This window comes from Nelumbo lutea, chromosome 3 (assembly GCF_056320005.1).
Source record: "Nelumbo lutea isolate HS-2025 chromosome 3, American lotus-T2T, whole genome shotgun sequence".
NCBI classification, from domain to species: Eukaryota; Viridiplantae; Streptophyta; class Magnoliopsida; order Proteales; family Nelumbonaceae; genus Nelumbo; species Nelumbo lutea.
The window spans coordinates 71,231,677-71,257,653 of record NC_142686.1 but is presented as its reverse complement, the minus strand read 5'-3'; the positions used below and the strand labels follow the sequence as shown (position 1 = coordinate 71,257,653).

Below are 25,977 nucleotides of genomic sequence, written 5' to 3'. Positions count from 1 at the left end.
AGTTTAGGTATTGAGTTGTCACGTTTTAATGTTTGGGGACCAAACTGACACTAGGCCCAAAGTATACGGTACTAATTAGGAATTTTCCCTTAATTTAATTATTGTTTTATATATTACTCTTTTTCTTAAATCTCCCTTTAGGCTTTGAGCCCAATCAGAACTTTTGTTAGTATCAATACTAAATAAGAACACTAATTTAAATTAATTACTACTTTACTAATTAGTATTTAGTAATTACTAGTAACTAGTAAGTGGGATAAACAAAAGACAACCACATTGGAGTGCCCGAGTTGGGTTAGGAATCAAACTATCAAAGAGTGATTACTAATTAGTATTTACTAATTACTAACTCTTGTTTGATTTTTCCCTTTTTCTACTAACTCAGTCCTTTTATTTTTTAAATACGGTATGGACTGGTTCAGTTTAAACCCTGTTTCGTTTGGTTCAATTGAGCTATATGACCAAACTAAATAGTGGGTTAGGTCATCGGTTTGAACCGAACCAAACTGAATGTACACCCCTACTTGTCATATAAATTTAACAGTCATGTAAGGGTCACTTTTGTCATATTCTGAATTCTCAAATCATACCTTGTATTATGATAGTCCCTTTTTTATGTTTGGACATTCTCAGAATTCCCTCTCACCACTCTGTTCCACAGTCCAATGCGCCGGTGTGTGGTGAGTGGCCAACGAGATGCTCGGGTTGGGGCTCGAAGAAGATGAGGACAAGAGATGGGGAGGGGAGAGTTCGAATGACCTTAAAACTTTTGAAAGAAGCCCTGTTTTTGAATTTTGTCCTTTTGCAGGTGGTTAAATCGGGTTTGTTCAGCTAACGGCTGAACACCCATTACTATTAGTGTTTTTGTCGAAATGCCAATTTGGTAATGTTGGGATCACGTATCCAATAAACCCACGAGTGCATAAAACGTGGACTCTCACAGTCCGGACTTCGGTCTCAACTTTACACTATCTCGGATTCGGACTTCCGGCCAGGCACATTAGAATTTTGACAAAACCCAAGCCCGAGCACGGCCAATGAGACGTTCTAAAAATTCCCTCTCCCCACTCCGTTCTCTTTTTCTGTCTGGCTGCTTATTCCCTTTTTGACAAGTATTTCTATCTGGCTACTTTGGATGGAGGTGAAGGACACGGTAATTTCCGAAGGCCACCACTGCTCGATGACTAATTCTGTTAGAATTTTAAATATACCGTTGTAAGAATCGTGGTATTTATTCTGTAATCTTTGATACGCTTTATCTTGTCATTTAAATTGATTTTGTAACGGTCTAAATCCTTATCAATCGACCTCAGAGCAAGAAATCATCGAGTAATTTCTATATAAGAGTTGGTGTTTTCCATTCAGAAAAGAGCTCGACATCTGCTTCTTAGAAAAGAGAAAACAGAGAACAAAACCACTCGATTTCCTCAAACTTACCTGCGAATGGCGATCCATGGCTCCAGAGCCAGTTCACTCAGGTGGAGCTTCGCAGCTTGAATTCCTATGTGAGTAATCCTCAAAACCCTAAAACACAAGTAGTTTTATTGTTTGTGGGTTACTTCGATGTTTTGTCTACTTTCTTGATCTTGCATTTGAACCTGCAATGTTGGCGGCTGGTTTCTGCAGTTCCTCTCATTGAGGAGGGAGATCGGGCGAGTGACAATCAGAAACTTGCTTTCCAGGACGTCGGAGCTGAAAACCGTTGGAGAGTCTTTGACTGAGGAAAAGAGGGCTGCGTGTTTGATCGAATCGTATCGGGACATGGACGAGGAGGTATAGGATTTTGAAGTCTTCCTTCGGGTGAGTGCTATTATAGGATCTGCGGCTTGAATGCGTAAACGTTGAATTTGAATTCATTTTTTTATGCAGTTTATGGTTTTGGGTTGAGAAATTGGTACTGGGATTAAGGATTTTAAGTAGAGTGAGCAAATCATTTCGTTACAGGTCTATTTGAAACTACAATCGCATGTTAATGCTAGAATTGGTAGCGGAGCAAAGAATTTGACTGCATTTCTGAAGGCTGCTACGATGACATTGCTTCACACCATCAGTGGATCTGACAAAACGTCCTATGTTGCTCATATAAATAACTACCTAGCAGAAGATCAGTTCTTGAATAGATACCCTCCTATAGAAAAAAATAGAAAAAGGGAAGGGAAGGGAAGGGAAGAAAATAAGAGGAAAGAAAGTGGTCCGCCCTCTACCCCTTTGGCTGGGGGGCTTTGCCCCGTAGGCCCCACTCCCTTTTCAATGCAGCCCAATTTCGACAAGAACCCCTCCCCCACCCCACCCCCCCCCCCCCCCCTCTTTTCAATGCAGCCCAATTACAAGGAGGTATTCCCTTATATATTTTCTAGATTGATGACTGTCAAGAGGTGGATGTTTATCTTGAACCTGCAGGTTTTTCTCTTATGGATAAAATTGATTAATAAAGACACATATTGTGTCTTGATTTTGTAGAGATATATTTTTGGTTTGAAATAAGTATTGATTTGCCCTGCACCTGAGTGTTGGTTGAAGGAGATTTTGCTATCTCTGATTATATTTTTTAACAATTCTTTTCGTAGTTGCTATCCCATAATATTCTTCACTATTTTCTAGAGGTTTTGACCTATGGGCATGCACATGTCTATGCTTTATATACAAAAAAGTGTATATGTGCATCAGATGTTCTTTTTTAGATTTAATCTCAGTTCTTGTGATGAAAACTGAAAGAGAACTTTATTGAAAGATAAAAAGGCGATGTGATTTAATCTTAGTTCCTTGAAACTAGTGTAGCCAATGCATCTTGCTAACATAATTATCAAAAAAAAAAAAGCATCTTGGTAACACCTAGGCGCTTTTTCACTGTCAAGGTGATCCATCTACAAGGAGGCCAGAATTCAACTTCTTGTAGGAGAAGGTTGCCTCTTTGAGGTCTACACCTAGAACTATGGCTTCCGCCTTTGAACTTTCTGTTGTTGTTGCATTTAATAAATTCTTTTTGTTTTTGATGAAGAAAGATTTTTTCCTAATAGAATATAATATAGTCAAAATTCTGGAGAGTTGGCTGCCTAAAGGAATCACATTGCTAGAAACTTTAATAGAATCTAAGTTCCTCTTTTACTTGACTTAGAAAGTTACCTTAACTTTGACCTCACAGTGTCATGGATGCTTATGGGAGTCCATAGAATGGTGGCTGCTCTGTGATAGAAATAACAGGAAAGCCCAACACTTGATTTTCTGCTATCTTTTTACCCAAAAGATGTTTGTTTTCTCTCTGTTTTCTGTGTTTCTGCTTTGAATGCTACAATTGTTTTCATCATCTTTCCTGGTGAGATAAATTACACAATCTCTTGAAATGTCTTTTTAATCAATTTCTACTTGTTATCTCTGTTTTGTATTTGATTTCTACTTGTATTTAGTGACAGGTTTTATTTTTCTTTCGTTTTCTCTGATTATATCATTCCTTTCTTTGTAGTTTGGGGTGTAAGATGATTTTTCCCTTAAGCAAAAGCACTTTCACAATTATACTTTTTGTATAGTATATGATTCTGTTGAGAATAGGTTTAATTCCCGGAATTGCTTTGTTTGGTTTAGATAAATGACCGTTATGAGTTCCCTCTGGAACTAGACCTCGATAGAGAGAATGGAAAATACCTGTCACCTGAAGCCGATCGAAGAGTTTGCAACCTTTACACGCTCCACAGGTACCTTCACGATGCTTCCCCTACAATACTAGTTCTTAGAGGAGTAATTTATATAATTTAAGTTGGGATGGGTTGGTGAAGTATGATACCTTTGACTAAGAGAGGAATATATATTTGTATATATTTGTGTTTATGTCAATTTTTTATTTTGTTATGTTCAGGTTCTTACTTTTGTTTGTTTGCAGTGTTTTGGTTCACAGTGGTGGGGTGCATGGTGGACATTATTATGCTTTTATCAGGCCCACTCTCTCTGATCAGTGGTAGGTATAGCTAGAGCTTGTTCACTGAATATTTTTGTTTGGCTGTTGTTAACTTTGGGAAAATTGCTGGTTAATCAAATGCATTCAACCATAGCAATAAAAAAAGCATTTTTCCGTAGCTGCACTATTTTAGGTGGTAAAAATGGGCTATTAAGTGCAGACACCTGCAATGGAAGTATCCTACTATACACATGATTTTTTTTTAATAACTAAAGTAAATCAAATTCCATCTTTTAATGACTAAGCAGCAGAGAAGGAAAACACCTAACAATACTATTGGCTACATCAAAATTAAAAGAAAGCCCTACAGGACCTTCAGAAAACAGAATATGTAATGACTCAGTGAGCAACCACTATTCTTCCAGCAACTTGGTCCAGGTCCCTCTGCCCGCTTGAGGTGATTCTCCTTCCACCCTTGGGATCAATATCAACGATGTTCATCTTCTGCAACTGCTGAAGAATGTGTCAGGCAACAGAACCACTGCTCTTGCAGAAGTGTGGAGGACGGCTGCCATTCCTCTTACTGCCACCATAAATCTTTCTAAAACCCCCAACACCAATGCCCTGTCTTAAGTAGATTTTCCGGGCCATGGAAGTGGCTCTGGTGTAGTACCAATCTGGGTCATATGGTGCAAGCTCCTTGAATGTGGTAGTCTTCACAATATCAGTCCAGTGAGGAAGCTCCATCTTCCCCGATCGCTTCAGATGAGCCGCATAAGCCTTAATGAACTCATGAGGGGAAACATCCTTCACCGTTCTAGCAGTCTCCATGGCTGTAGCTAGACCCTCGAGCTTTACCGAAGGTTGTCTGAGGCAGGTTTTCCTCTCTAGTACTATACACGTGATTTTAAGAACTCTGTTTTCCTCATTTAGATTGAGGAATTTGATATTCCTCATCTCTAGCAATTGTTTCGATGCTGATTGAACTATAAGCTGTTTTTGATTGATCATCTGTACTATATTTATGATTTTTTTCCCAAACATCCCCCTCTATCGTTTGGTCTCTTTTTCTTTACTATTTTCCAATTGTATTGTTCACCTCGGAGTTTTAAATGTTTAAAGTAGCTATTTTGCTTCCATATATTTATTGTTATGCATACTTTTAATACACCTTTGTTATTGAGGGCCATTGAATGGTGTAATGGTAAATTTGAGGTTGACAACCATGAGAACATGGTTTTGTGCTTGAGAGCGGCCACTTTATGCAAAAAATGTCAAAACCAGGGATTAAAGTATCGGATATGGATACAGATACACTTTGGAAACACATCGATACAGATGAAAACATGGAAACACTTGGATATGTTCGGAAAATGCATACAAATTCCATAAGTATATTAACATCACTAAATCTAATGTCAAAATAATCACAAATAGTGTATAAATACATGGATACAAACGAAAATATGAAAACACTTGGATACGTTAGGAAAATGGATACAAATTCCATAAATATTGTTAACATCACTAAATCTAATGTCGGAATAATCCCAAATAGTGTATAAATACATAGGAAATGTATATTTTTATGCTATATATGAAAAAATACATTACAATTATTATACTAGGATGCATAAATATCATACAACTTTATTGATAATACATTCATTAATCAAGAGTCCAAGACATATATTATATAGTTTTTTTACAAATTAATACATACACAACTGTTATTATTTTATTTTCTATTAAAGTCCAAGGCAAAAAATCATATGAAACTATTATATTTGAATTATTATATTAATCATTTTATATTTATTTTTTTTTATTTTAACATTAATAAAAAAGGTCAACTAAAAATTTAATTCTCAAATTTTTGGTAAATAATATATATATATATATATTTTATTTTTGTAAACAAAAAATGTCATTATAAAATGTAAATTAAAGTGTCAATTAATAATTTAGAAAAATATATAATCTTAAAATATATCAAATCTATTAAAACTTCGAACATACATATCATATGTAAATTCATAATTTTTAATTATGAAAATAATTGTTCCATTATTAATATTTTAATTTCTTTAAATTTTTAAATTTTTGTTATAAATGTAGATTCATTTATATTATATTCTCAAATAATTTGTAAATAATAAATACATTGTTATTTAATACAAATTAAAATTTTAATTAATAATTTCTAAAATTTTTAAGATACATATCTTGTGCAAATTTATAAATTTTAAGTACTAAAATAGTTATTTTATTTATATAAATTTCTTGAGGTTAAAAAGGATATAAATTTGGATTTGATAGATTATATGTTCTATTAGTTTATAAAATATTAATCTTAAATATTATTCTTTTTAATTTATAGTTAGGGTGGTTGAATATACTATATGCTATTTATTTGAATTGGTTGTGGAGATTAAATTGAATAAATGTTAATGTATTTCACTTATTATCATAAAATGAATGTTGGCTTAGTGGTTAAAGGTGTGTTTAATTATTGGGCATAGGTGTCTTGGGTTCGAATCACGCCACCCTCTAATTTTTATAGCGCGTTTTATTACAGGCCCTCGATACACCTCCGTATCGCTGAGTATCGTATTGGATGATACTAAATGATACACACAGATACGGTGGCGTATCGGGCCGATATACACGGCTGAAAGGGTACACTTCCTCCTGTCATAGCGTATCCAGTATCGGTGCCTTCTGATACCCATATGATACACTCTGTATCGGGCGTATCTGATACCCATATGATACACTCTGTATCGGGCGTATCGTACTAATACCTTAATTGTTGGTCAAAAGTTATGTTTGTATCTAGCCCATATTGAATCATTATTCGATAATGATCTTTATCTTAATTTCACTATTTAGGATCTCTATCTATCATGTTTGGTCCTGTATCACTGTGACTGTGTTAGCGCTCTTTAGTGTTGTAAAATCTGATAGCGATTGAGTGATTGATGCTTTTAGGTTCAAATTTGATGATGAACGAGTAACAAAAGAAGATATGAAGAGGGCACTAGAGGAGCAGTATGGCGGTGAGGAAGATGTGACACATTTTTAATCAAACTTACAAGTGCTTTTTGCATATAAAAATGCATCTCTATCTAGATAAGAAAATTTTGCGCTTCTCAATGGCAACCTTGATTACTGTTTTATTTTATGTGCCTTTTCTCTTTTTGCTCAACAGTTGCCACAAACAAATCCTGGCTTTAACAAGGAGAAAAAGTTCACGAAGTATTCAAATGCATATATGCTTGCATATATACGCGAAAGTGACAAGGAGAAAATAATTTGCAATGTGGATGAGAAGGATATTGCTGAACACCTTAGGGTAAGATACTTCTTCTATGTATCGTAGATTTGAATTTGTAACCTGACTGTTTCTGTGATGGTTTTAATAGAGGGTCTTCAATAACATATTTCAGATAAGGTTGAAGAAAGAACAAGAAGAAAAAGGAGCACAAGAAAAAGGAAAAAGCAGAGGCACACCTTTATACTATTATAAAGGTTATGGCTTCCAAGATTGTCTTTCTTTGCTATTAGCTATCATTGAACACTCTATGCTAAAGCATTTGATTATTACCTCTAGGTTGCTCGAAATGAGGATCTTGTAGAACAGATTGGAAGGGATATATATTTTGATCTAGTGGATCATGACAAAGTTCGTGAACACTCTATGCTAAAGCATTTGATTATTACCTCTAGGTTGCTCGAAATGAGGATCTTGTAGAACAGATTGGAAGGGATATATATTTTGATCTAGTGGATCATGACAAAGTTCGCAGCTTCCGTATTCAGAAGCAGATGCCTTTCAACATTTTCAAGGTACTTGCTTAATGTTTCATTTGCATCTGTTTTCAGAAAGTTTAATTTGTAGGTATTTTGTCAATCAAGAAATTAATTGTTTCCATTGATCTGTTATTGATAAAAAACGTTTCCATTGATAGTGGTTCACTAAATATCAAATTATCCTTCATATCTTTTGTATGAGGGATGTGGGTATTGAAGTGGGTTTGTCAACTGAGGATGGTCCCATAAGGATGAGTTTTTTTTTTTTTTTTGATAAATGGGTGCAATTTTATTAACCATAGAAAGAGTGTATTGTGTACAATCAGCTTAAGAGGGGGCGCGAGATGTTACCTCCCCTGGAACTTAGCATTAAGCAAATAAACACACACTAGCCTGAATTACAATTATAAGGTAGCCCAAAACAGGTCAACCCTTGATACTCCTTGTTTTGCCAAAGAATCAGCGGTTGCATTTGTAGATCTGCTAATCCACTGAAACCTAACTGCCATATTTCTTGTACGCCAGTTAACATTCTTCAAAAGATCCCTGTAACCCCACAAAACTATTTCAGGATTTGTCAGCCAACCCACTACCACCTTGCTGTCTTTATCTCTTAGAATCCCTCCTATGCCCGAGGGCCCTGGATTTCCTTGACTGCTTCCGTCAAAATTCAATTTTACCATTCTGTACGGAGGGCGTTCTGATTCTACTTGTAGTTTGTTCTTTGTGGAGGCTATGGATGCCACTACTATTCAATTTCTCCTTAAATCGTCAAAAGAGAAATCCACAAACAAGTTTGAAGTTTTTAGCCAAGAGGTTGCCCTTGTAATTATAAACTCCTCTACTTCAGCAAGGTTTCTTTCCTTTTCTTGAAAAATTCTAGCATTCCCCTCCTCTCATAAAGTCCACAAGCTAGCTGCTCTAATGCACTTCCACATTAGCTTCCCTCTCTATCAATTTCCCAAAGGCTGATGGAACAAAAGACAAGCAAGTTCCACCTGCACCCAAATAATAATGAAACCTAGTTCCAAATATTGGCAACAAAAGAGCAAGATATTAGCAAATGGTGACATTCCTCACTCTTCACTTTACACAATGCACCAATTTGGGGACAAGCATATGTAGGGTTTTTGCTTTTGCAAGTTTTTCATACCCAACAGAACACAACTATTTTTAGAGGAATTGGCCTTGACCAGATTTCTTTAATAGGAAAGATTGGAGACTGGAGAGGAGAGGGTAGAGTAGAGAGAGGCACAAGTGAAGGAGCCATCGGGTCATTGTGCTTGTTTAAGGGATGATGAATTTGCTTGTGTTTCAGAGCTCTTGTTCCTTCTAGGTATGAGTAACTTTATATAATAAGTTTTTTAAACCATTAATTTTAAAATTAAGTTTATATTTCTTATTAATACTATTGTTTAATATTTTTGATTTTTTTGCATTTCTTTTGAATTTTTTGGCATTTTTTTGAAATTTCTGACATTTTTTTTTATTTTTAGCATTTTTTAATATTTTTTTCGCCTTGCGCCTTGGGTGCAAATTGTTCCTTGTTCCTTGCGCTTTTAAAACACTGGTTATGGTTTGAAAATTCCTAGCATGGGAGAATAGATTCTATGTTCAACTGTCACTTGGGTTTTTTTTTTTTTTTCTTCAGACTTTATTCATTTAATGGACTTCTGTCATCAATGACTGCATTGCACCATTTTTTGTTATATTGCTATAATACTCCTTTCATGTTCTTTCTGTCATATGATCTGACTTGCATGTTTTCTTACAAAGACCTTGTTACATCTTGGAATGTCCAAGGAACTGCATTGAAAGAGTTCCTCCTAGCCACCAAGAAGGGCTTGAACTTATGTCATGAACATTAAATTATTGTTGTATAACAAGAATCTGGCTGAAATTATGGGATCGGTGGTTCAGAGTTAAGTTGTTTAACTGTTGGGTTTTTGGCTTGACATAAGTTGATTTTATAAATATACTAGTAGTACATTAATAAACGTCATTGGGTTGCTATGTAATTTTATTTCTGTTTATCCAGTTCTTAATTGATGTAATACTTTGTTAGAAGAGGTAACACCTTGTGCCTCTTCATGGGTTTCCTGTATTGCCTTATATTCTGATTTAATAAGTTATTTTTATTCATAAAAAAAAATTAATAAACATCATTGCCAAGAGTTCCACCCCACCCCTTGTGGTAATGGTTTTTGAGTTTACATGTCAAATGCAATTATTGGATAGTTAGAATAATTGCACTGGGGCAGATTTGTGCCAAATTCTCTCTTTTTCTCTCTTTTTCTAAATAAAAACCTCTTGGTTTTCGAGGGGTGTGGCACAAAGGCAGCTCATAGAATCAGGAAAGTAATATGTTTTACATTACATTAGCTACTTGAAGTAATGCAATTGAGTGAAAAAAGATATTAGAGGTTTTACATGCTTGAAAATGTTTCATATGTTTGATTTTATTTTTAAATTCTCATTTGAATATGCTTTACATCTTATGTTTATGTATTTTAATTTTAGATAATAGGTTTTTTAAAACATTTATTTTAAAATTTAAGTTTATATTTTTTATTAATATTATGTTTAATTTTTTTTAAATTTTCTGACATTTTTTATTTTTAGCATTTTTTTTTTGTATTTTTGCGCCTTGCTTCAAAAAGGCGTGCGCCTTGCCTTGCGCCTTGTGCCTTGTGCCTCAGGTGCAAATTGAACCCTGCGCCTTTTTTGAGCCTTGCGCTTTTAAAACACTGGGATTTGCCAACTTGTTGCTATTGTATTGATTTGAGAGTGAGGAATGGAGAGGGGAATGTGGAACCCTTGATCTCAGCCTTGGCCATAGGAGAAATCCAAAGTTGTACTCTGTTTCTGATCCAAATTTCCAGTGACACCAAACTTCGTTTCTGTATAAGCTGTCAGTTGGTCCTAGGAGGTGTCAAAGATGGGTCTGCACTCAGAGTTACCGTATTAGCATTTACTTATAACAGCCTGTGGTATGGGTGAAACTTCCAATGAACTGCAGTTAAGCAAGTGTAAGTGCCTCTATGCCTGTGTTGAAACTACTGTTTAGCATTGAGAATCAAAACTTGAGATTTGTCTTTATGATTAATTTTTAATAATTAGATTCCTTTACAAGGATTGGGACGATATTATTAGGATCTATTAGTATATATTAAAACAAAGATGGCCTCTCCCTTATCTCCTTACCCAATTGAGGCTTCTCCTTGCTCCTTAAAATACCATTCCTTACACTCTCAACTTGCCACTACAGCACCCCTGTTTTCCTAAAATCTCCCACTCTCACGTTTTCAATCACCTAAATCATCTCCTCTCCTAAAAATTTTCCTAAACCATCTCCCTACCTAATTTCTATTTATTTCCATCTCTATCTCTATCCACCTTGCAAAATACATGCACTTAATTTCTCATCAATGTATTAAAATATTAACGTTTATGTTAAAACTTTTTTGGAAGAAAGTTTAAGGAAAGTTTGAGTTAAAATTTAAATATTGAAATAAGATGAGTAAAACATATCTAAAATAATAATAAGGGAAAAATATATAGTGCAATAAGACAAATAATAAAAGTAAGGTAAAAAATTAATAATTAATTAAAAATCTTATCATAATTATAAAAAATAAATTTCAAAATTAAATACAGTCAATTAATTAATTAGAATTGATGATTTATTACTTAATTAATTATGGTTAATTAATTAATGTTAAAAAATATTTTTAATATAAGTAATTATAGTTAATTAATTACTAAACTTTCTGAAAAAGTACTTTAGTTTTAAATTACCATATTTAATGAATTACTTAAATTATAACTATTTTTATTTTTATTTCTGTAAAATAATTTTACAGCGATTAAAATAATAGTAATTATAATTAAATTATTACTGATTACTAACTTAAATTATTAATTAAGTATAATTGTAATTAATAATTATGATAATTATTATTGAAAATTACCATAATTTTTGTAAATTTTGATGCTTAATTAGTTCTGAACTGTTTGAAAAAGTAGTTTAATACTTAATAGTAAAAATATAATTAATATGTATGATAATTATTTTTGAAAATTACCATAATTTGTGTAAATTTTGATACTTAATTAGTAACTGAACTGTTTGAAAAAGTAATTTAATAGTAAATTACCATATTTAATGAATTATTTAAGTAAAATATCAGTAATGAAAATAATGCTAAAATACAATTAAAAGACTATGATATGGGTTGGTTTGGTATCAGGCTGAACCCTATAGAGTTGGGTGGGTTGGCACGGGTTTGTCTCAACCCTAACTCATCCCTCCCCTGCTTCCACTGAAGCCTAACCCAACCTGACTCAATACTATGCTGGTTTTTGGATTGAACCTGCCCTGGTCTACAGGGTACAACTCGATACCAACCCAACCCGTCTCACAGTCTTTCAATTATTTTTTGTGATACATTTTGGAAACTCGAGTCATAATTTAAGTTGGAAGTTGGTAGGGTACCACTTCTTAAAAGTGGAAGAACAAAAAAGCTCAAAAGAAAATAGTGAAATAAAGCATCCTTTAAGGTTAGGGGGTAGAAGTCAGACTGAATTACAAGAATACCCTTTATATGTGTAGGGGTATTATGATCCGATGGGTGGGGGTTAGCCAAATCTGAACTCGATATGGGTTAATTAATCAAAACCCTAACCTAACCTCACACTTTTTTAAAACAAATATTGAAAGAAATCATAAACTTTAAGGTTAGGGGTTTGAAGTCTGTAATCTAATCTTACACTAGATTTGGGTTAAAACAAACATTGAAAGAAATCATAAACTTTAAGGTTAGGGGTTTGATGTCAAACCAAATTACAAGAATACCCTTTATGTGTGAGGTTATTATTGCTCGATGGGTTAGGTCAGCCAAACCTACATCCAATTTGGTTCAAATAATCAAAACTTTAACTTGACCATCTATGGGTGAGTCAAATTGAATTTACCATTTAAGTGGACCCACTGAGATCCCTATACGAGATTAGCTACTCTCACTAGGGTTTCAATTTGGATTGTGGTTGGAACAACTAAGCATTACTCAAAAATATAATACTTGGGTTGGATTGAGTTGGTTGAATTAGAAATGTTATAAAGCTCTTTCTACTTCAGTTTTGCATGGAATGGTCCATGCATTGCACGGGTCCCAACTTGTACACTTGAGTATATCCTATTAAATAAAAGGGCAGACTAGAGAGCTACACAAGTCCCTCTCTTCTTTAGATGGGAAGGACAACTTTAAATCAGCACTTAACTGTGATCCCTCATTTAGTTGGGGGGGGGATGTTTATTCTAGTAAGAGGTGTGTGGAATGGTTAAATTACAACCCCTTCCCATTTATAAAAGGTCTCTTATGCTTCCTAATACTACCAAGGAAAATGAATGTTGAAGTGAGTCCCCAGAAAGAGAAACAAAGAGTGAGTGAAATATTGAGAGAGAAAGAAGAGAAGAGGAACTTCCAAAATCTTGTGAGATTTCTATGAGGAGAAGAGACATTAACTGATATGAAGCATCACAGGTAGGGAAAAAAGAAAAATAAAAGCCTTCCTTTTAATACATCTGTTGTTATCTTCCATTTTCCCCTAAGCATAAATTTCCTGGTTTCTCATCACCTTTTCTCTTGAATAAACTGTCTATGGTTAAGTTATTTAAATATGGCGGATCGCAGTTCCCTACGAGAGATGAAAAATATATATAGGAGTTAGTTACCCAACTGTATATGTCCCTTGTATTCAACTTGGCTAATTGCTGTCTCCTTTAAGTTAAAACTTTATATATAGGGTAAATAAAAGTTTTACAACCCAATAAATAATGGGACTGATTGTGATATCTACAAGTGAAGTTTATTAATTAAAACATTTCTGTTATACCTTTTTTCTTTCCCAAAGAAAAACTATGGGAGATATTTGAAAAGGAAATGAAATCAGTATACTTACTAGAAGAATTCTGCAATACTGAAATTAAGTTCATTGGCCTTGTTTCGTTTGTTTCTTTAAGGTAGCAAGGGTTTTCTCTGCCTCTCCATGAAGAACCTGTGCCTTTACCTGACTTGAACCCTAGGTTGGGTTCCGGCCTACAATTTTTGTTTTGTTTGGGTAATGTGGGAAGAATGAAAGAAACTTTAAATATAATACACGAGTATACTCACCTTCCATTCTGCTCAGTGCCATACCCATTGCTAAGTTAGAGGGCTTAAATCATATCTTACTACAACCCATGTCCTTTTCGATCTGCCCCTAGCTCTAAGGGTCCCTTCAACTTGTAACAGATCACTTCTTATGGGTGCTGTAGATGGTCTTCTGTGCATTTGAATGAACCATTTTAGTCTACTATTTTTCATTTTTATCACCTATAGGAGCTACACTTTAGTTCTTTTCAACAACTTCATCTCTGACCTTGTCCTTTTTGTTTTTTCCACTCATCCATCTCATCATTAACACTATCACGCTCATTTTTTGGACATGTTTCTTTAGTGTCCTGCATTTCTGGCCTTACAACTGTTTAGCTGAGTGGTATCCCACCCATTGCAAGAAACTCTTGATTGACCTTTTGGCTTGTCCATCCTTCTGTAGATTTATGCGTTATACCTAATATCATATAAAATGTAATATATAGCACATACCAGTGATTTAAAAGGCATGCCTCAGGCGCACATGTGAGGTGCATTTTAGGGTATGCACCTCACCTAGGTCCTAGGTGCAACCCTTTCAAAAGGCGCATGCCTGGTGCGCCTGATGTGCCTTGTGCCTCAGCCCAGGCATGTGTGTTTTAAAAATTGGACTTTTTTTTTTTTTTGCTTTTTTGAACCTAACGGCTGGGCTGAGGGCTCTCCCCCCGGATCCCTGTGCCATGCTTCAATAACCCCTTATTTGGTAATGTTGTTCATTTATTCGTCCATCGTCCTACTAAAATATCTCCTCAAAAAGCAATTACAATTGTAAAATCCTTATTTTTTTTTGTGAGAACTAAGAATATAAGACCCTAACATGGACTTGTTTGTCTTGCTTCGAGGGGTATGGCACAAAGGCAGCTCGTAGAATCAGGAATGCGATATGTTTTACATCACATTAGCTACTTGAAGTAATGCAATTGAGGAAAAAAAGAGATTGTGGGTTTTACATGCTTGAAAATATTTTAGATGTTTGATTTTATTTTTAAATTCTCATTCGAATACGCTTTACATGTTATGTTTATGTATTTTTAATAGGTATTTTAAAACATTTTTTTTAAATGTAGGTTTATATTTTTTATTAGTATCATGTTTAATATTTTTTGTATTTTTGCGCCTTTCTTCAAAAAGGCATGCGCCTTGGGCGCAAATTGACCCCTGCACCTTTTTTGTGCCTTGCGCTTTTAAAACATCAGCACTAACCTGCATACACACATTCTAGCCAGGCTAGAAATCATCACCCCTCTCTTGTATGGTCCTTATCTTAAACAATAAAACTGAATTATTTAATTGAGTGAATTATGTTGTATGAGAATCCTATTCCATCTTTATAAAAACGACATGTGTGTGTGTTTGCCGGGGGGGTGCTTAAATTGGATAATGTAAGTTGTTCTCGACCAGGTAAACAAGTTTCTCCATCATGATTCTGTTCACGTTCCTCAATATTGCTTGTTACAATGTTTGGAATTTCTTTGACTACGAATAATAAAGGGAGAAATAGGGAAGAGGCTAAATTGGAGAGACCACATGACAAATTTCTATTTGTTAATCATAACCTAATGGTCCTCTGGCATTTATATCACATACTGTTTACATGTAGGGGCCACATCTTGACCCTGATCCTTAATTAGTTGCTACAATTTATTTAGAAGAATGGGAGGTAAATAAGAGGATTTGTTTAAATGTGGTGTGTTGGCTGCATACCCATACATATGATATTTCTAGTATGATATCAACTAACAATGGTGCCTTTATTTGGGCATCCAATACAAAAGAAGTTAAAGACAAAAATCCCTCATAATACATTGTATTCAACACTCCCCTTCAAGCTAAGCATAGATATCTATCATGCCTAGCTTGCTTAAATTATTATCAAACTTTTGTTTGTGGTCTCCCTTCACGAGACAATCATCAAGTTGGTCTCTTGATCTCACAAAGGGTAGCAAATCTTTCAATTGGCTATCTTCTCTTTGATGAAATGTCTATTTACTTCAATATGCTTTGCATGGCCATTTTGACAAGATTATGAGCAATGTTTATAGCTGCTTGATTTTCATCGTAAAGTCTCATTGGAGTGAGTATCTATTTGAATTCCCATATCTGTCAATAAGGTCTTTAACCAAAGCAACTCATATACCCACTCCATTAGCCATTGCCTTGCACTCTGCCTCTGCACTAGCATGAGCAACAACTGACTGCTTCTTGCTTCTCCAGGAAACCACATTGCCTCATAGTAAAGTACAATAGCTAGATGTAGATCTCCTGTCATCAATAGATCTTGCCAATTTGCATTTGTATAATCCTCAACCTTCAGATTTCTATGGTTGGAATATAACATCCCTTTACTAGGACATTTCTTCAAACATACAATAATCTTGTTGACAACATGCATGTGAGAGGTCCTTGGCTGATGCTTATATTGTCAAGTAAAGGAAAAGGAGCCGACCAACTAATCTTTGATAAACCCCTATCAAGGAGAATATCTCCAATAGTGGCACTCAACTTGTAATTAGGACCAATTGGGGTTTTAGTAGGCTTGCACCTTAATTTCTCAACTCATGGAGTACATCCAGATTATAGTTTCTTCGAGAAATGAAAATTCTTTTCTTTGATCTTGCAACTTCATTCCCAAGAAAACATTTAAGATCTCACCAAGATCCTTAATTTCAAATTCAGAAGCAAGGATCACTAATATCCGTTTTTTTGATCCTTAATTTCAACTCCAATCCCAATAGAAATAATATCATCAACATGCAGGATAAACATAGAGACACGTGCATTGACTCTTCCTATGAGTAGAGTACGATCAGCTTGAGATTGTGAAATTTCAAAATAGCCCTTTTAAATCTATCAAACTAGACTCAAGGAGACTATTTGTGTCCATATAGAGCCTGAAATAGATGACAAACTTTCCCTTCACTATTAGTGAGGTATATAAACTGCTTCTTGTAGATCCTCATTGAGGAAGACATTCTTTACATCTATCTGACATAGAGGCCAAGAGTAGTGGGCAGATAGAGACGTAATCACCTTGATAGAATGTCTTAACCATAGGAGCAAATGTCTCCTGTTAGTCTATGCCATAAGTTTGGGTATACCCCTTCGCCACCAAAAAAACATTGTATCTATCAATTGAACTATCAACCTTGTGTTTAACAGTGTATACCCATCTGCACCCAATAGGAATCTTGTCCTTGGGAACGTAAACAATCTCCCAAGCTTGGTTGTTTATGAGAGCCTCCATCTCTTGGTTCATAGCCTCCTTCCACTAAGGTAATTGCATTGCATCCACAACAAAACGAGTAGAAATAGAATAAATAACGGAAATATAGACAAAATAGGAGGGTGAGAGAGCATCGTAGGAAATAATAATGGGGTAATTGGTTTTGTATTCCCGCTTTCCTTTTCGGATGGCATAGGAAGAACAAGATCAGAATTTGAGACATTAGGTTCAATAGTAGATACGTTTAGATTATGTTGGACACTCAACATGAAGGGTTGCCTTCTTACTGTGCCTGATAAAAAGCTACTGCTAAGTAGGAGAAGTAAATGGACAGGTAGAAATTGGAGCAGGAACAAGGAAGCAAAAGGGAGTCTGGTATTCACTAATGCTCTCCCCTTGAAGAGAATGATGCGATGATTGGAAGAAAGGCAAGGACTCAAGGATAACATCATTAGATACATATCTTGTTTCAAAATGAGGTTTCTCATTCTAGAATATGGACTGAAACATCTTTTATCCCTTATGAGCATTAGAATAACCAAGGAAGATACACTTGATGGACTTAGATCAAACTTATGTCTAGAAGGATTAATATCATGAATAAAGTGACAAATACAATCAAAGACCTTTAGGGGTAAGTTAAACATTGATTCATCAGGGAAAAGGAGTTTGTGAGGAGACTGAAGATTTGATGTTCTTGATGGAAGTCATTTATAAGATACATTGTAGTCTCAACATCTCTCGATAAATGAGTGGGAATATGCATCTGGAATACTAGTCCTTGTGCCACCTCAACCACATGTCTGTTCTTCCATTTGGCAACCCCATTGTGTTGAGGGGTATGGAGCACACGATCTTTGATGAATAATTCCCTTCTCGTCAAGAAACACTCATAAATGTTTTTCAAAATACTCTTGAGCATTGCCAGATCTAATGATTTTAACTCTTTTCTCAAACTGTTTCTGCTCCATATTCAGAAAATTCTGAAAATTGTAACTCATCCCAACTCTTAATCAAATACAACCACATATGCCAGAAAAACTCATCAATGATAATCAAGAAATGCTTATATTCACCCATGTAGGGAATAGTATATGGGCCCCAAACATTAGTATGTAGTATCAAAGAAAATGCAACATTACTTCAGTTACTCATGGAATATGTGGTTGTATATTGCTTTGACAAATTATAGACTTCACATTGAAAATTCAAGTTTGACACAATTAAACAATTTTGGAAACAAAAGTTTCATGAAACCAAAAGACATAGGGCAAGACGACAATGCCATAGTTCTAAAAGACCCAAAATTTCATTAGGATGGGACTCAATCTGGCACAACAATCATTGTTCAGATGTGTGATAAAAAGAATAGACTCCATCAGCCTCATGTCCACTTCCAATCATCCTCCCTGTGTTTAGGTCCCTAGAAGATACAATGAGTAGGAAAGGTAATAGAACAATTATGGGATTTTGTAAAGGAACAAATAGATGATAGGTTTTTATGTAACTGAGTTACATTAAGGATAGAGTCCAAGGTGAGGGAGGTTGGTGGTAAGTGTAGCTTCACCTAGACCGGAAATTGGAGTTTGAGATCCATTAGCTATCGTAATTTTACTCTTCCTTGGAGCAATATGAGGTGAAGGAAGAAGGCATACCAGTCATGTGGACACTTTGTCCTAGGGTCTACAATCCAAGAGTTGTTAGAGGAAAAACAAGCAAGTGCAGTACCTGTCTTAGCACTAGAATGACTGGTATGTTGGGATGAGGAAAAGAGAACTCACTTGGTCAGTTGGGACCAAGTATGTTCCCAAAGGAAAAAGGAGGTTTGGGGGATTAGAAAGCTGAAATTATTTAATGAAGCCCTCCTAGGTAAATGGATCTGGACTCCATTATCCCTTGCTGAGTAGAGGTCTGATAGAGGGGACTGGTAGCAGCTAAATATGACACTGGTAGAGGGGATTGGGTAATCAGTTCTAATGTCACTTCCTTAGTGTTCTCTCTTTGGAATAAGATCATAGACATTTATGCCTTGCTGAGTAGAGGTCTGGCTCTGAAGTTGTGAATGGGCAGCGATTAAGCTTTTGGAAGGACAAGTGGTGTACTGAAAGGCCATTGGCAGAGATGTTCCCCCAATTGTTTCTTCTTGCAGACAATCAGGAAGCATTTGGAGTCCCATGTTCAGAAGAAATTTTTAGGATTGGGAAATCAATCAAGTGAGGGAGCTGTTTGAGCTGATATTCAATCAGGCCATAAACTTGCTTGAAGAAGACAGCTGGAGCTGGGACTGGAGTGCAGATGAAATATTTTCAGTGAGGTCCTTTGCAGAAACTTGTTAGAGGGAGACAGACCTGAACTTCCTGCTGCTATTATTTGGAAGTCGATAGCCCCCACCAAAAGTAAATGCTTTAGTTTGGGCGGCTGAATCTCAAAGTTCTATCCAAAACACGGCAAAAGAGGAATGCAGGTTCAAGAGTTACATTGTGTTATGTGGTCAACAGGATGAGGAAAGTAATCATTTGTTTTTATACTATTCTGTTTCTGTTTGTTTATGGAGACACTTCTTAACTTCTGTGGGTTTATCTTGGGACATGCCAAGTACAATGTTGGAATCTCAAAGTTCTATCCAAATTGGCTAAAAGTGTATGGAGAACTTTTCCTGCAGCTGTGATCAGCACCATCTGGGCGGAAAGAAGCAACAGATTATTCCAGAACAAGGCAAAAGATGTAGACAGTCATATTTCCATTTCCTTTGGCAAGTTGGTGTCTTGGATTACATCTGTAAAAGGTCACCAAACCAAGGTGTTTGGAGCCCTTCTGAGCTCTAGAAGCCTTCTTGAGTTGTAATGTATATTGGGCCCCATGCCTAACTTTGGCTCTTGTGTGGGGCCTCTTTGTATTCTTTTTTATGATTTTAATAAATTTACCTTTCCTTTTTGAAAGAAAAAATCAGTGCTAGTGAATGTAGATGTCTCCCACTCTTTTGTAGGTGTAGCAAGAGACTCCGAAGTTTATCCATCAAATCAGAGTGGTCTAGGGAAGAAGATGAAGCATAAATGGGCTGAACGCCACTGCCAACAGTGGCCAAATGAGCATTACCTTTCCTCCTTGTCTTCAACATTGGTTTCAAATAAGGATTTAATTTCCAACATCTGTCCTTGGTATGTCTAAGCTTCTTACATTACTCACCAACATCTGTCCTTGGTATGTCTAGGCTTCTTACATTACTCACACACCACATCTTTAGGCTTTTCATTGACAGTGTGCTTGTTTGTGCTTTACTTGAGTTTAGATGACAAAGTTTGAGTGGTCAGTCACCAGAGGTTGCATCATTAGTAGCTCTTCTACTCTCCTTCCCCTACAGCAGGGAGTAGGTAGCTGAAAGAGCGACAATATCTGCACTAAGAATGTGTTGCCTTGTAAAGTTAAATGCAGGATTCAATCAACTAGAAAGTCAAATACTCTATTCTCCTTAATATACCTCTGGTACTGCTCATTGTTTATAGGGCCTTTACATTACAAAACTTTAAAGTGTTCTATTTCTTCCCAAAGCGATTGTAGGGAAAAAACACATGGGCACTGATCTCTCCCCTTGACGCATACTACAACTTCTCTTTGAATATGATGCACTCTAGTTGTATTCTTAGTAGCAACAACTCTATCCCAAGTATCTTTGGTAGTGGGTAGGAACATATAGATACTGGCAATATGAGGTTGAATTGAGCAAACCAACCATGACATTACCAACAAGTTGTCTTTCTCCCATTTAGCAAACATTGGATCTTCAGGCTTCAACTTCACTTCCTTGCCTGTAATAAATCCCAACTTACTATGATGGTAAGTTAAGTTGATTTAGACCACTCCAAAATGTTTGTTCCATTGAGTTTCACTATTGTTATCATGCTATTGGAGGTCTCCACATTTCCAAGAAGTGCATTGGAAGTACTTGATACATCCTTGGTCAAAACACGGTTGAAAGCAAAAAATTAAAATTAGCTAGTGGCAAAATAGGAGAGAAAAATCTCCCCAAAATTTTCTAGGGTTTAGAAAAATATGAGGCATCTTCCCATTAATCTAGAAACTTAAAATGAGCCAAGTGAACTAGGTTTCATGCTGAAAAACTCCTTCAATATTATAGAGAAAGGCCCAATGTTGAATCTAGATTTTTAACCGATTTTTGCTAGGCAAACCACAATATCTTATGAAAGCTTCAAATGACTACAAGAGTCATACAAAAATGTTTCTAAAATCAGTGGTCTGACGCCAGCTGGTCTCCCTTGTAGACGGAGTCAGTAAAAAATGTCTACCCATGACCAAGAGGTGCTCAGATACCAAGTTGATACCTAGGAACTCTGATACCAAGAAGAAGAGGATTTGTTTGATTGTGGTGTATTGGCTACTATTCACACCCACAGACAATATTTCTAATCTGAGAACAAATTAAAATAGTGCCCTTATTTGGTGGCCTGACTACAAATGAGTTTAAAGACAAAAAACCATTACGATGCTATTTATTCTGAACATATTTGATACTTATGCACTCTAGCATCTGAGGGCAGTTACTTTGTGCAAAAGAAATGCCAAAGTTTAGGACCGTATCCAGTCTATCTCTCCCAAGACCCCATATAGCAGGTGCCTGGGACCAACGTTGAGTAATGGCCTTTTTTTAGGCATTGTAGCAACAAAATTATCTAGCAATACTTCTATATGTATTGTTAGTTATGCTTTTGCATCATAGATTTCTGTTGCAAGAGTTGATCTGTGAACATTAATTTGAGGAGCCATATATCTTTTAGTCACTACTTGTTTGTTCATATGAGTACCACTAGTCTGATCATTTTCATTCTTGTTAACGTTATTTGTCATCATCATCTTTGACTATCATTTAATGTGTTAATATGAAGCTAATTCTGTTAAAGAAGATATAAAAAAAAGCTTATTCTGTTAGTGTTGTGGTCTTTCCTTGATGATTTAGTGGTTGTCAACCTAATATAACTGTCAACAGGAGGATGTTGCAAAAGAGTTTGGTATACCAGTGCAGTTCCAGCGTTTTTGGCTTTGGGCAAAGCGTCAAAACCATACTTATTGCCCCAATCGGCCATTGACACATCAAGAAGAAAGCACAATCTGTGAGTACTTTCTGTTGTTATCTCTTGTCTATGTATGATATTCTACTCTTATGTTCTATGAGTTATTATGAAGCAGAAACAAATATGACCTATAACTTGGGGGGAGGGTTGAACCAAGTTTAGGCCTGACCCCATGACCTAAACCTTAAATCTAAGCCTAGTACAATCAAAGTCAATGCCAAAGTTTACCAACCCAAGCTTAGTTTAAGCTAATCCTATCACCACTTTCAACTTATGTGAGCTTGGTCTGATCTAGGCAAATTTGTTGGACTTGAAACCCTTCCTGGAACTTATGTTTTGCATTTTAACTTTTCATTTAGGTTTTATAGTCTTTTATTTTTAGTTTTTGGTATTGGGCTTGGGCTTCTATGAGCTAGGTATGACCTAGGGAAATTGGTGGGCATGGTTTTCAAAACTGGACCGAACTGGACAATCAAACTGGAAAAACTAGGAACTAGTCAGGTGACCGGTTTTGTTTTACCCCAGAACCATTATTTCCCCAAAAAACGTTGATTTGGTCAGCAAATCACTGACCCAAATGGTCGAACCATCCAACGGTTTGTCTGTTATTTATTTATTTATTATTTTTTGTCAAAATGGGCCATTCATTCAGTTCGAATGGCCGAACCTTGACTTGGGAATCAAAACCCCGATCGGTTCATTGTTCGGTTCAATTTTAAAAACATTGTTGGTGGGGGTTTGAAAGCCTTCTTGGAACTCATGTTTTGCAAAAGCCCAAGCCAAGCTTGCCCAAGTTGCACCCCTACCATCGTTCTAATAATTTTTAGGTCCCATAATCAGAGGGAAAGACCATATATATGTACCCACAGGAACCTATTGTCTTCCACCTCTTCAGTCATTATTGGACACTCCAGCACACAAGCTCCATTTGTTTAGTAGCACAACTACACCATTGATAGGAGACCTTGGATGTGTCTACTTCCTTGCTCAAGGGAAAGATGAAGAGGAAAAGAACCCCTACTAGATGTTTGACCCTCATCACCGAGGTGTTTCCCCAATTTTTTGACCACCCAACTTACCACCTGCCTGCAATCTAGGGGGTGCAACTTGGACGGGCTTGGGTTAGTAATTTTTTAAATTCTTCAAATCAGGTTTGTGACTTGCAGCCCTATTACAATGTCCCACTTCTTCCACAAAGCAGCCCACTAAACAGCACTTGAAGCATTTTCTTTCGCCACCACTTTAGAACTAGTGACAATGCACATGGTAACCATGGCCAGATCCTAACTCATTGTTTCAACAAAGGATTATTTAGATGAACCCTGCAACCATTATAACCTGGCCCACTGTTTTGGGCAACCCTTTGACAACACCGGCTGCCAATTCTAGGCAACCATGGCACAACCATTGATCCCCAAGTCAGGGCTACTGCATCAAATCTGTTTAGATACAAACAAGATACAAGAAGTGAATGCCATGACCTTCGTATCCGTTCAATGTGAACTGTTGGTTGCTGCTTTTTCTGAATTAGCCATTATCATTTTGGAGGATATTAGTAGAAGTGGTTGCAAATATTGTAACTCTAAAAGTGATATTTAAAGTTATAATTTTCTTATATTGGTAAATAGCTTTAAAGTATGTATGGAGCACATGCTTTATTGCTCATATAACTTCTATTATTTTTAATATTGTTGAGCAAAGCAACTACTACAATCACAGGAGACCATGTAAGGAGAAATTTACATTCTTTATGGTGACTTTTTTTCCCCTTTTTCTTGGTAAGCCTTAATTAGCTTGTAGTTTTGGTTGGATTACAAGTTTTCAGCCAGCAACATATTTCCATTAATGCCTTTACTAAAACATATTTTTAGCATTGCTTTTGATCAGTAAAACCGTCTGTATTGATGGTATGATTTTTAATCAATGTTTTAGCTTTCGTTATATATACTTTTAATTTTAATTGGTTTGAACATTGTACATACATGGAAAGCAGGTGTAGTAGATTATTCTGTTATCAATTTCTTTACCTGTTTATTATATCCCCAATTTGATTAATTTTATATATGTCAAAAGTTCTCAAGGATGCAATCTTTTAGTATAAGCCTTTGATAATCTTAGATTCAGGTAAGTTTTGAATGCTTGCAGTGGGGGTGTCATTATATATCTATTATTGATTTATATATCTGTTGATTTTTTCCTTAATTGAATGAGTTTTATGTAAATCTCCTTATGACTGTTATTTGGAATTTTAGTTTAGATAAGTGTTTTATAGATACCGAGATTACTTTTTGGGGACATCATTTAATAGGAAAATAGATACAATTCACAGCTAGGTGATTTTGTCTGTTTTGCAATCATATATATTTTGTTTTGGTCAATAACCGAGATTTCATTAAATGATTAAAAAAGGAGTACATGGAAGGGGAGCTAAAATATCTTAACTCCCCACAACTTACCCAAAATACAACAACAGTTACAATTGAGCCCAAAAAATAGAATTCCTGTTCACCCCTTGTCTAGATAATCTATAAAAGAATTAACACTTCTTTTTATCCACGTGCATCGAACTTCTATGTCCTTGGTCAACCATTTATATTTTCTTTTTTCATTGCTGTATCTCTAGAGTCTTGAGTTTTCTTAGTAGGAATCTTCTGAACTAAAAAATAATATGAAAGAAAGTAGTTTCTTGAAGAGAGAAGGAAGAGAGAAGGAAAAGAAGAGAAGAAGAGAAGAAGAGAAGTTGAAAAGAAAAGAGAGCAATAATCCAGCCGCCCCCTTCACTTGTTATTTATACTAAAATAATAGAACAGTACAAAGACAACTATGCCCTTATAGGGCGGAAAAACATAAAACAACATATATAACACTCAAAATCATAATAAAATTTGGACTCACATAACTACTATGGTCCCCACCTTCCTATCTAACAACTAACATAAAACATCTACTCATAAAACTAATTAATCTTCAATACTCCCCTTCAAGTTGGAAGTAAATGTCACACATTCCCAACTTGCGTAGATCATGTTCAAGTTTGTTCTTTTTTACCCCTTTAGTGAGAACATCAGCTAGTTGCAACTCTAAAGAAACATACGGCAAACAAACTTCTCCGGTTGTTATCCTTTCTCTTATAAAGTGTTTATCAACTTCAATGTGTTTTGTCCTATCATGTTGAATTGGATTGATTGCAGCTTGTTTGTCATAGTATAACATCATAGATTCCTCTACTTTCACTCTAATCTCATTCAAAAGAGATCTAGCCCAAATAAGTTCCGATTTATTGTTGCTCTCTAATACTAGGAACATTGAGGACAATGTTCATCTTAAGTGTGGGGGAGTTAGACTGTGGTTATGCACTTCAATCAGCCCAACACTTATATACATGCATTGACAGTCCAAATAGATTGAAAATGCCCTCGAGATCATTGCTGTTTATTAGGTGAATTCAAAGAGGGAATACGATGAGTTGAGGAAAACCACTGTATGTGTTAGTTTTTATTATTGTGAATGATTAAACTGAGCACAATGCATGAAGTTAAGGGAGCTGAATATGACTTTTATCATGACCAGCCCTAACTACCTTCATGTGTATGATGCACTTGATTGATTTATTAATGATCACTCAAGCTAGTCCATATCTGAATTGCTAATGCATGAGGTTCAACAATTGAAAAAGGCAAAAGAAAAAAAGAAAAGAAATAGGACAAAGTCCAATTGACTCCGCTGTCATGAACTGAATAGTAAAACTAGCGGTTTATGATATGAGTTTAG

The 25,977-nt window shown here is 35.6% G+C and overlaps 2 pseudogenes across 1 annotated transcript; one reads left to right on the top strand and one right to left on the bottom strand.

Moving 5' to 3' along the window:
* Positions 1–990: 990 nt before the first annotated feature.
* On the top strand, positions 991–24,185 carry LOC148865459 (ubiquitin C-terminal hydrolase 12-like; annotated as a pseudogene). The gene is made up of 10 exons (XR_016109190.1): positions 991–1,215; positions 1,366–1,505; positions 1,627–1,800; positions 3,580–3,689; positions 3,875–3,949; positions 6,881–6,948; positions 7,101–7,244; positions 7,339–7,420; positions 7,619–7,738; positions 22,122–24,185. The product of XR_016109190.1 is annotated as a ubiquitin C-terminal hydrolase 12-like (transcript).
* LOC148865460 (small ribosomal subunit protein eS19x pseudogene) lies at positions 4,160–4,818 on the bottom strand (annotated as a pseudogene).
* Positions 24,186–25,977: the final 1,792 nt, after the last annotated feature.